This window comes from Arachis hypogaea, chromosome 13 (genome assembly GCF_003086295.3).
Source record: "Arachis hypogaea cultivar Tifrunner chromosome 13, arahy.Tifrunner.gnm2.J5K5, whole genome shotgun sequence".
In the NCBI taxonomy this organism is placed as follows: Eukaryota; Viridiplantae; Streptophyta; class Magnoliopsida; order Fabales; family Fabaceae; genus Arachis; species Arachis hypogaea.
This window is the reverse complement of record NC_092048.1, coordinates 96,666,414-96,677,073: the sequence shown is the minus strand read 5'-3', so window position 1 is coordinate 96,677,073 and position 10,660 is coordinate 96,666,414.

The window sequence follows — 10,660 nt, the reverse complement described above, 5'->3', positions numbered from 1 at the left end:
GTTTCCTAAGAGATAATTAAACAGAAACTTGCAATGACGAAAAAGGAACGCGAGCATTTTTTTTTGTTAAATAGGAATGAGGGATGGGAAGGGGACTTCTTACGCTTCCCTAAGTATTCATTACCATATCTAACTAGCAATGGAGATCCAATTTGAGTCAATTTAGAGGGGACGCGTGAACTTTATCTACATTGGGCCTTTAAGGTAATGAACTTAAGTTAGATTTGGGACTCTAACAATGGATTTTAGTTGATCTTGCTTGCATTGAGGTCTTTCTAGACTCAAATATGTCTTGGACTAATATTTTGAGTCATTGTTATGGCAAATACTAAACTATTTAACATTATAACACTTAGTGTATATAAAAGTTGGATATATTTACAAGATATTTTTTAATTCAAATTAAAAAAATTAATTATCTCTTTTTTAGCTTTAAATATTATTTTCTAATGTAACAAAAAAATAAAATTAACAATAATTACTCACATAATTAAAATAGATAATCTTAATATATACATGACACTATATATATATTATATATGATATATAATTTTTTTCTTTTCTATAATGACTATTTATATAATTTATTCAACAATTTTTTCATCTTAATATTTAATAAATTTAACATACAAAATATTATTTAACATACAAAATAAGTAATTTAAGTCATCATCTAAGACAATAAGCATAATAGTGCAAATACTTATTTATTTATTAGTAGTAAAAAATATGTAAATAGTATAAATTGATATTTTTTAGTATAAAAGCAATAATAAAAGTTAATTACATAATTAAAAAATTATGAAGAATTTCTTAAATAATAATAAAAAATAAGATCACTATTTTCATATATTACAAAGTTTATGAAAAAAATTTGGATAATAAATCAATCCTCAATAAATTATACATTAATTCTGTCAAAAAAATAATCAATACATTGGATATTATTATTTATGTACTAATATAATATATATTATCAATTATTAAGTTTATAATTAATTTTTAATCCAATTTTTGGTAATTAAAATTTAAATGATTGAAATTATTAAATGATAAATATTTTGCATCTAACCAATTTATTTTTTTATTGAAATTAAAAAGGATGAGTTGTTAATCAATTCTAAATTTAAATTTAAATTTGAGTAAGAAAATAAAAAAATATTTTAAATTTTATCTCGCTAACCAAAATTAATTTCAAGATAAGAAATTACTTTGTACATCGTATATATTGTAGGATAGTATAGTCATTTACTATTTTTTAATGGTAAATAATGGTGTAAGAAATTAGAAGAAAATGTATTTACAAGTTTAGGAAATATTAATTTATTTTTCAATAGAATAAATTATATATTGAATAACAAAAGTTATTATTGATTTCTCTTTACACTAACTAATACTCAATGATGGTATTTCGGTACACCATGTTACAGATAAGTGAGCATTTTTTCTATCTTTTCCTAGTGAATTTGTATCTAAATTATTGAGTTTAATAAAGAATTAATTATCTTTTAGCCAATATGGATGCTACTTTGAATCTTGTTCAATTCTGTTTATTTTAGGTAGCATTCAGCTGGATTTGATGGAGTTTCTGCAGAAGAAGAGATGAAGGTGAATGATACTGTCAACCCTGACCTCTCTGCACTCAAACCTGAATAACTCGAGTTATAGAGGTCCAATGGATGTGATTCCAATGGCGTTGGAAAGCTAACTTCCAGAGCTTTCTAACGATATTTAATAGTCCATACTTCTTCTCCGAACTTGCTGCCAAGGCTGCGCCTAACTTGAGATTTCTCAAGTTAGGCGCAAGACACAACAACAATCCGCGAGATTGGTCCTGCCCACTTCAAGTTAGGCGCACTAAAGCCCAAGTTAGGTGCATTAAAGCCCAAGTTAGGCGCAGCTTCACTCAACTAAATTCCAATTCATGCTGCCAAGCCCAAGTTAGGCGTGGATCTTAGTGAAGCCAAGTGGTCCCCATCCATTAATTGAAGATTTGTTAATTGCTATAATTAATTATAATTTAAATTCAAATTTTAAAAATAGGAAAAGATATTATTTTAGTTTTAAAAATATATTTTAAATTAATTAGGACTAGATATAAATAGGGGGATACCACCTCAACGTTATTCGATCCCAGACTACCAAAATACATTTTATTAAAATCCTTATTTTCTACTCTGAATCATGAGCAATTAATCCTCCATTGTTAAGGTTAGGAGCTCTGTCTAATTGTATGGATTGATTTTATAGCTTTATCTATTTTAATTCATGTATGGATTTATAATTTAAGAATTGTTTTCGCTCTTTATCTTATGAATTTGGGTGGAACGGAAGTATGACCCTCTTTCTATTTGAGTTCTTGTATAACTTGGAAAAGCTCTTTACTTGAACAACAGCTTAAAAACATATTCTCCTAAATTTTAATTATCTAGATTTAACGGGATACGTGACATATAATCCTTTTATTTTTGGGTAATTAGAGTTTTTGTGGCATATAAACTGGAATTTGATCATGTAGCTTCTAATTGGAATTAATTGACCAAGGAATTGACAGTTAATGAATTTTAGAGGAGACTAGAAAGGTCTAAGGAATTAGGGTCTAGTCACATATAGTTTGCCATAAATTAAATCCTACATAATTAAAATAGTTAGTAAGAAAAGTAAATCCGGAAAAATAGATAACTTTGAAGCCTTAACTGCCTTCTCAATATTTTATTTCCAACTTATTTATCTGCCTATCTTTAATATTCTAAATTTACTGTTAATACTTTTAAACTTCCAAACACTGTTTTCTGTTTGTCTAACTAAACCTATCAAACACTATTGTTGCTTAATCCATCAATCCTCGTGGGATCGACCCTTACTCACGTAAGGTATTACTTGGTACGACCCGGTGCACTTACCGGTTAGTTTGTGGTTATAAATAATGCACCAAGTTTTTGGCGCCGTTGCCGGAGATTAACTGTGATTAACAACTATTAGTTGTTTGATTGCTTAGATTAGATAATTTTTCGTTTAATTGATTTTTTTTAGTATTATTAATTTTGTTTTTCATTTTTTTCCTTTATTTTTCTTCCTATTCGTTCATCAAGCCCTGTTTCGTTTTATTTTTTTTATTATTTCGTTAACTTCAGTAGTGATTGTTTATACCGTCCTTCGTTTTTCTTTTCTTTAATTTGGTTCAATTTTGTTTTGTCTTCTTTATTTTATTTTAATATTTTTTTTTCTTATTTCATTAGTCTCGTTTAAATTTTAAGCGTTGTTATTTTTAAAAAAATAAAAAAAAATAATAATAATAATAATAATAATAATTTATAAATAAATAGCACTAATATTTTTTATTAATTTCTGAAATTAAGTTTGGTGTTTTCTAGTTAGTTTTATTTTAGTTTTTCTTATTTTAATTTTTTAAAATTCTGTTCTTTCTTCTTTACTTTCCTGTTTGCCACATGGTGCGTTTAATTCTATTTGGTGTTTTGTGCTAAGAAAAAATAATGGAGAGAGATCATATGGGTTACTACTCACACTCGAGTAGTGATTCATATTATTGTGGATGGGGGAACTACCCAAATTTTGGTTGGCAAAGTCAAAACTAAAGAAACTTCAGTGCTCCATGTTCCAACTATCAAGAACCACTATCTCCCTATCCATACCAAGAACCATCATCTTTTTACTCTTATCAAGAACCATCACCTCCTTCTTATTCATATCAAGAGCCACCATCTCCTTTTTCATTTCAAATACCATCAGATCTTGAGCTTCTCATGAAAGAATGCATACATGATATAAAGACAAGTGTCAAAAATGTAGAGAAACATGTGCAATCGATTATCAAGTCACAGGAAGAGGAGCAAGTAAATTCCTTCCCAAGAGATATAATGCAAGATCCTATGGAAGAAAGTGAGGAAATCAATCAAAGGAGTTTATACTCCAGTGAATTAGAGAACTTTTCACCCTCACACATGGAAGAAGAGGAAGATGCAAAAACAAAGGAGGTTGATGCACTAACAAAGAAGGAAGATACACAAACAAAGGAGGTTGCAAGGGATGAAAATAATTATGGAAATCTACACTCCAATGAAGTAGAGAGTGGTATAGAGGGTGAGTTTATTGAACCACCAATTCAAGAAGTTCTTGATGAAGGGTACACTCTAACCATCACACAACACCCACATGTTGAAATCAAAGAAGTGAAGATAACCAAGGAAAGCACTGAAAAGGGGATTGTGACCAAGAAACAGAAGAAAAGGTCAGAAAAAAATAATCCAACCTCTACCCCAATAAGCAAGGTGAATCAAGTTAATCACAATAAAAGAAAGCTTGTTAGGAGGACTTCATATCAGGGGGCACTAATCTTCACCTCTCCCCCCTTGGAGATATTTCTTTTAACCAATTGGAAGAAGAGGAAGAAACTTCAATAATCAAGTGTCAAGCTAGTGACGTTAAAGAAGCGCTTGTCGGGAGGCAACCCGATAATCTCGTATCCTTAGTTATTTTTCGTAGTAGTAGTTTTATTACTTATTTGATTTTATTGAGTTTTTACTATTTTCTAATCATGTACCTATTTTATAAAAGGAACCGAACACTTCAGACGACACACAAAAAAAAAAGAAGAAGCAGAAGCACACGACGCGCGAGCATCGCCGACGCGTACGCGTCATATGCATTTCTTCTTTGCTTGAGGACAAGCAAACCTTTAAGTTTGGTGTTGACGCTTCGCTTAGAAATTTTCTGTTTATTCTTATGGCACCAAAGGGAGGCGAATCATCTTCACAGGAGGAGCACAACCTGAAGAATAAAACGACCGCTAGGATAACTAAGGTAGTTGAGTTCCTTTCATTCTATATTCCTTCCTGCTTTTACTATATCATGTTCCGGTTTTCTGCCATTTTGCTTTATTTGTTGCATGATCCTTTATTAGTTAGAATCCTAGGTCTAGTTTAGTTTTCTCTTAATTACTTTAAAAGATGTCTCACGTATTACTCACTGAGCTTGAATTCAAATCAAAAATACAGAACAGATGTAGTGCATGAGAATTTGAGTTTAATTTTTAGAGTAGTCTCATTTACTTAGATGTGGTGGCAATACTTTTTGTTTTCTGGATGAATGCTTGAACAGTGCATATTTTTTATAGTGAAGTTTATGAATGTTAAAATTGTTGGCTCTTAAAAGAATGATGAAAAAAGAGAAATGTTATTAATAATCTGAAAAATCATAAAATTGATTCTTGAAGCAAGAAAAAGCAGTGAAAAACACGAAGCTTGCGAAAAAAAATATATATAAAAATAATATATAAAATAAAGAAAAAGAAAGAAAAAAAAAAGCAAGCAGAAAAAGCCAATAACCCTTTAAACTAAAAGACAAAAGGTAAAAAGGATACAAGGCTTTGAGCATTAATGGATAGGAGGACCCAAAGGAATAAAATCCTGGCCTAAGCGGTTAAATCAAGCTGTCCTTAACCATGTGCTTGTGGCGTGAAGGTGACAAGTGAAAAGCTTGAGACTGAGCGGTTAAAGTCGTGGTCCAAAGCAAAACAAGTGTGCTTAAGAACTCTGAGCACCTCTAACTGGGGACTCTAGCAAAGCTGAGTCACAATCTGAAAAGGTTCACCAAGTTATGTGTCTGTGGTATTTATGTATCCGGTGGTAATACTGGAAAATAAAATTCTTAGGGTCACGGCCAAGACTCATAAAGTAGCTGTGTTCAAGAATCAACATACTAAACTAGGAGAATCAATAACACTATCTGAATTCTGAGTTCCTATGGATGTCAATCATTCTGAACTTCAAAGGATAAAGTGAGATGCCAAAACTATTCAGGATTGCAGTTGTAAACCCCACTATAAGAAGAGACATGAGCTTAATAAAACTCTCATTCTCATGCAAATTCACATCCTAAGCTTATATTAGTTCTGGTTGCTTGAGGACAAGCAACAGTTCAAGTTTGGTGTTGTGATGCGTGAGCATCTTTCCTATCTTTTCCTAGTGAATTTGCATCTAAATTGTTGAGTTTAATAAAGAATTAATTATCTTTTATCCAATATGGATGCTACTTTGAATCTTGTTCAATTCTATTTATTTTAGGTAGCATTCAGTTGGATTTGATGGAGTTTCTGCAGAAGAAGAGATGAAGGCGAATGATGCTGTCAACCCTGACCTCTCTGCACTCAAACCTGAATAACTCGAGCTACAGAAGTGCAATGGATGTGATTCTAGTGGCGTTGGAAAGCTAACTTTTAGAGCTTTCCAGCGATATATAATAGTCCATACTTCTTTTCCAAACTCGCTGCCAAGGCTGCGTTAGGCGCAAGACACAACAATAATCTGCGATATTGGTCCTGCCCACTTCAAGTTAGGCACACTAAAGCCCAAGTTAGGTGCACTAAAGCCAAGTTAGGCGCAGCTTCACTCAACTAAACTCAAATTCATGCTGCCAAGCCCAAGTTAGGCGTGGATCCTAGTGAAGCCAAGTGGTCTCCATCCATCAATTGAAGATTTGCTGATTGCTATAATTAATTCTAATTAAAATTCAAAATTTAAAAATAGGAAAAGATATTATTTTAGTTTTAAAGATAGATTTTAAATTAATTAGGATTAGATATAAATAGGGGGATACCACCTCAACATTATTCGATCCCAGACAACCAAATTACATTTTATTAGAATCCTTATTTTCTACTCTGAACCATGAGCAATTAATCCTCCATTGTTAAGGTTAGGAGCTCTGTCTAATTGTATAGATTGATTTTATAGCTTTATCTATTTTAATTCATGTATGGATTTATAATTTAAGAATTGTTTTCGCTCTTTATCTTATGAATTTGGGTGGAAAAGAAGTATGACCCTCTTTCTATTTGAGTTCTTGTATAACTTGGAAAAGCTCTTTACTTGAACAACAGCTTGAAAACATATTCTTCTAAATTTTAATTATCTGGATTTAACGGGATACGTGACATATAATCCTTTTATTTTTGGGTAATTAGAGTTTTTTGTGGCACATAAACTGAAATTTGATCATGTAGCTTCTAATTGAAATTAATTAACCAAGGAATTGGCAATTAATGAATTTTAGAGGAGACTAGAAAGGTCTAAGGAATTAGGGTCTAGTCACATATAGTTTGCCATAAATTAAATACTACATAATTAAAATAGTTAGTAAGAAAAGTAAATCCGGAAAAATAGATAACTCTGAAGCCTTAACTGCCTTCTCAATATTTTATTCCTAACTTATTTATCTGTCTATCTTTAATATTCTAAATTTACTGTTAATGCTTTTAAACTTCCAAACACTATTTTCTGTTTGTCTAACTAAGCCTATCAAACACTATTGTTGCTTAATCCATTAATCCTCGTGGGATCGACCCTTACTCACGTAAGGTATTACTTGGTACGACCCGGTGCACTTGCCGGTTAGTTTGTGGTTATAAATAACGCACCAGTTACCAAGAAATATTAATTGATCTAATAACTTTTGTAATGATATAAGTTTATGAATTTGAAAATTTAAAAATCATTTCATAAAATGTGAAGTTTTAATGAGTAACAATATTGATTATATTGTTTTGACTTTAAAAATAAATATGATACCAACGAATAAAATTGTCCCAAGTAAATTTCAACAAAAACAAAAGTTCATAAATATTGCTATTAATGAAAAATTAATCTATTTTAAAGACAAATACAATTTTTTTTCTACAGATTCCTAACTCAGCAAGTCGAGGACGACTAATCCACCACATATTGATGCTATATTTATTAAGAGTCTGTCGCTAACTAATGGATTATTTATACACACAAGACGAGATTCGAACTCCAAATATTTGCTTAACCGGACAAATAAGATGATCATTCAACCAATCCAAATTTATTAAAACAAATATTAATTATTTTTAAGTTATAAAATATTTATAATAATAATTATTATATATATTTTTTATTTAAATTTTAATAAAAAATTTTATATAATTTTGTGTATTACCCCGTACAGGGTACGGAAACATACACTAGTTTAATAATAAAATATCATTCGAAAGATAATTACTAAAATTAGATACATTAGATTACGCTACTAAAGGATAAGCATGAGCATTACTAGTATAAATGATACTAGTAACATGATAATCATGAAAATAAAAGATATATCATGAAGCATTAGCATCGCTAAGTTCATCTACGAATACCGGTATTATCCTTTACCGGTACATTTCTAGCTCAGTTATTATATTACTAAACATAGATCAACATTAATCACTACAGAGGAGATAATAATAGAATATTTCGAATAAAATAATAATATATAAATATTATATTAATATAATTTTTATCTTGAAATTTGGAACCACCTCATCAAAATGAGACTAACCACGAAAGTTAGAATTTTGAAATTCGGACCCGAAGTGGCTCAAAAACATAACTTTTTGCGACGTGCCTGCTTAGATCAGGAAAGGTGTTTGGTGCAGTCAAGCTGCTGACTCAGTAGCTTGATGACACAGCACCTGTGCAGCAGAAGTGCTTATATGCAATATAATTCTTAAAAATTTCATAAAAATTTCGTTTGATCCCAAAAAAACGTCATTTCTTCGGGGCTAGGCCATTATATTCTACCCTCCAAAAAGAAAATTTTGTCCTCAAAATTTCAATTACCTGAAAAGAGAAACGAATTGTCTGTCCTCATCTTGTCTTCCAGTTCCCATGTGTACTCTTCAGTTCCAGTTTGTCCCCATGCTACCTTAACTAATAGTACCGTCTTGCCTCTTAGCTGTTTATCACTTCGTTCCACGATCCTGGCTGGTAAAGCTTGATATATCAAGTCGTCTCGTAGCTATATTGTCTCTGGTTGTAAAATATGACCTTCGTCGGGATTATATTTCTCGAGTTGTAAAACATGAAAAACATCGTGAAGGTTTGATAGGTAAGGAAGGAGTGCTATTTGGTATGCTACTGGACTGAGTCTTTTAAGAATTTGAAAAGGTCCTAAGTATCGTGGACTCAATTTCTTAGTTTTAAGGGTTCTATCTATTCCAGTTGTAGAAGTCACTCTTAAGAAAATATGGTCACCCTCGCTAAACTCTAAGGGCCTACGCCTAATATCTGCATATTTCTTCTGTCGACTTTGAGTAGTTTGAATCTTTTCTCGAATGTGCTTAACCTGTTCAGTAGTCTCTTGTACTAATTCTAGCCCTAAAATCCCACCTTCCTCCTTGTCATACCAGCATAATAGTGACTGACATTTTTTTCATAGAGGGTTTCATACGGTGCCATCCCTATACTTTGTTGATAACTGTTGTAAGCAAACTCAATCAATGGCAAATGCTTGTCCCAATTACCCTACTAATTCATCACACAAGATCTCAACATATCTTCTAAGGTGCGAATCGTTCGTTCTGTCTGCCGATCAGTCTGTGGGTGATATGTTGTACTCAAATACAACTTTGTTCCAAAAGCTTTCTGTAGTGCTCCCCAAAATCTAGAAGTAAACCTTAGATCCCTGTCTGATACAATTGATGAAGTATCCCATGCAATTGTATTATCTTCTGAATGTACAATCGGGCGAGTTTCTCCAAGTTATAACTAATTTGAATTGGTAGAAAATGCGTTGATTTTGTCAGTCGATTCACAATTACCCAGATCGCGTCATGTCCAGCAGAAGTCCTTGGTAACCCAATGACAAAATTCATCGTGATGTCTTCTGACTTCCATTGTGGTATCTCCAGCGGTTGTAAGGTTCCTGGTGGTTTCTGGTGTTCTACCTTAATCTTCTAGCAAGTGAGACATTTCGAAACATATGTAGCTACATCCTTTTCAAATCTTGGTACATTTTAGTCTTTCCAGGATGCATAAAAAATTGACTTTCATGAGCTTCCGTCAGAATATCCTTTCGCAAGTCCTCTTGAGCAGGTACACAAATTCTACCCTTATATCTCCATATTCCTTCTTTATCTTGACGTACTTCCTCTGGTTGATCCGCTTTTATCCATGTTAACAATGCCAACATTCCCGAATCCTGAGTCTGAGCTTGTTGAATGGCTGTCTTAAAGGCCGAGATCATTTTTTTCCTTGATCATCATCCACAATATACCTAGATTCTTCAGACTTAAAGTATCTGCGAGTACATTTGCCTTTTCAGGATGATAACTTAACTTAAAGTCATAATCTTTCAAGAATTCCATCCATCGCCGCTGTCTCATATTAAGGTCTTTCTATCAAAGATGTACTTCTCTACGGTCACCCTTTTTTAAAAAAACCGTGAGCATAGCTATTTTATTTTTTTCGTGTCACGGTAAAAAATCGTGATCATAAATCCTTTATGATCACGGTTTTTTACCGTGACAAAAAAAACAGTGGCCATAAATATATATATATATATATATATATAATTTATTTTCAGTTATAAGAAGCATTATTTATATAGATATTTAACACTGACTCGATGAGTTTTCTTAGAAATAAATCAACTATAATTAAAAATTATCGGAGTAATATGTTAGTTTTCTTATCAAGATTATCCAACTGTTAACAAATTAAAATTAAATTATAAACACACAAAAAAATATTTAAATAAGAATTTCGTTAAATTAGAAAATATGGTTTGTATATATAGAGCACATCCCCACACATGAGACGTTTTAAAGGTGTGAATTGATTATTTAAAATAATTTTAG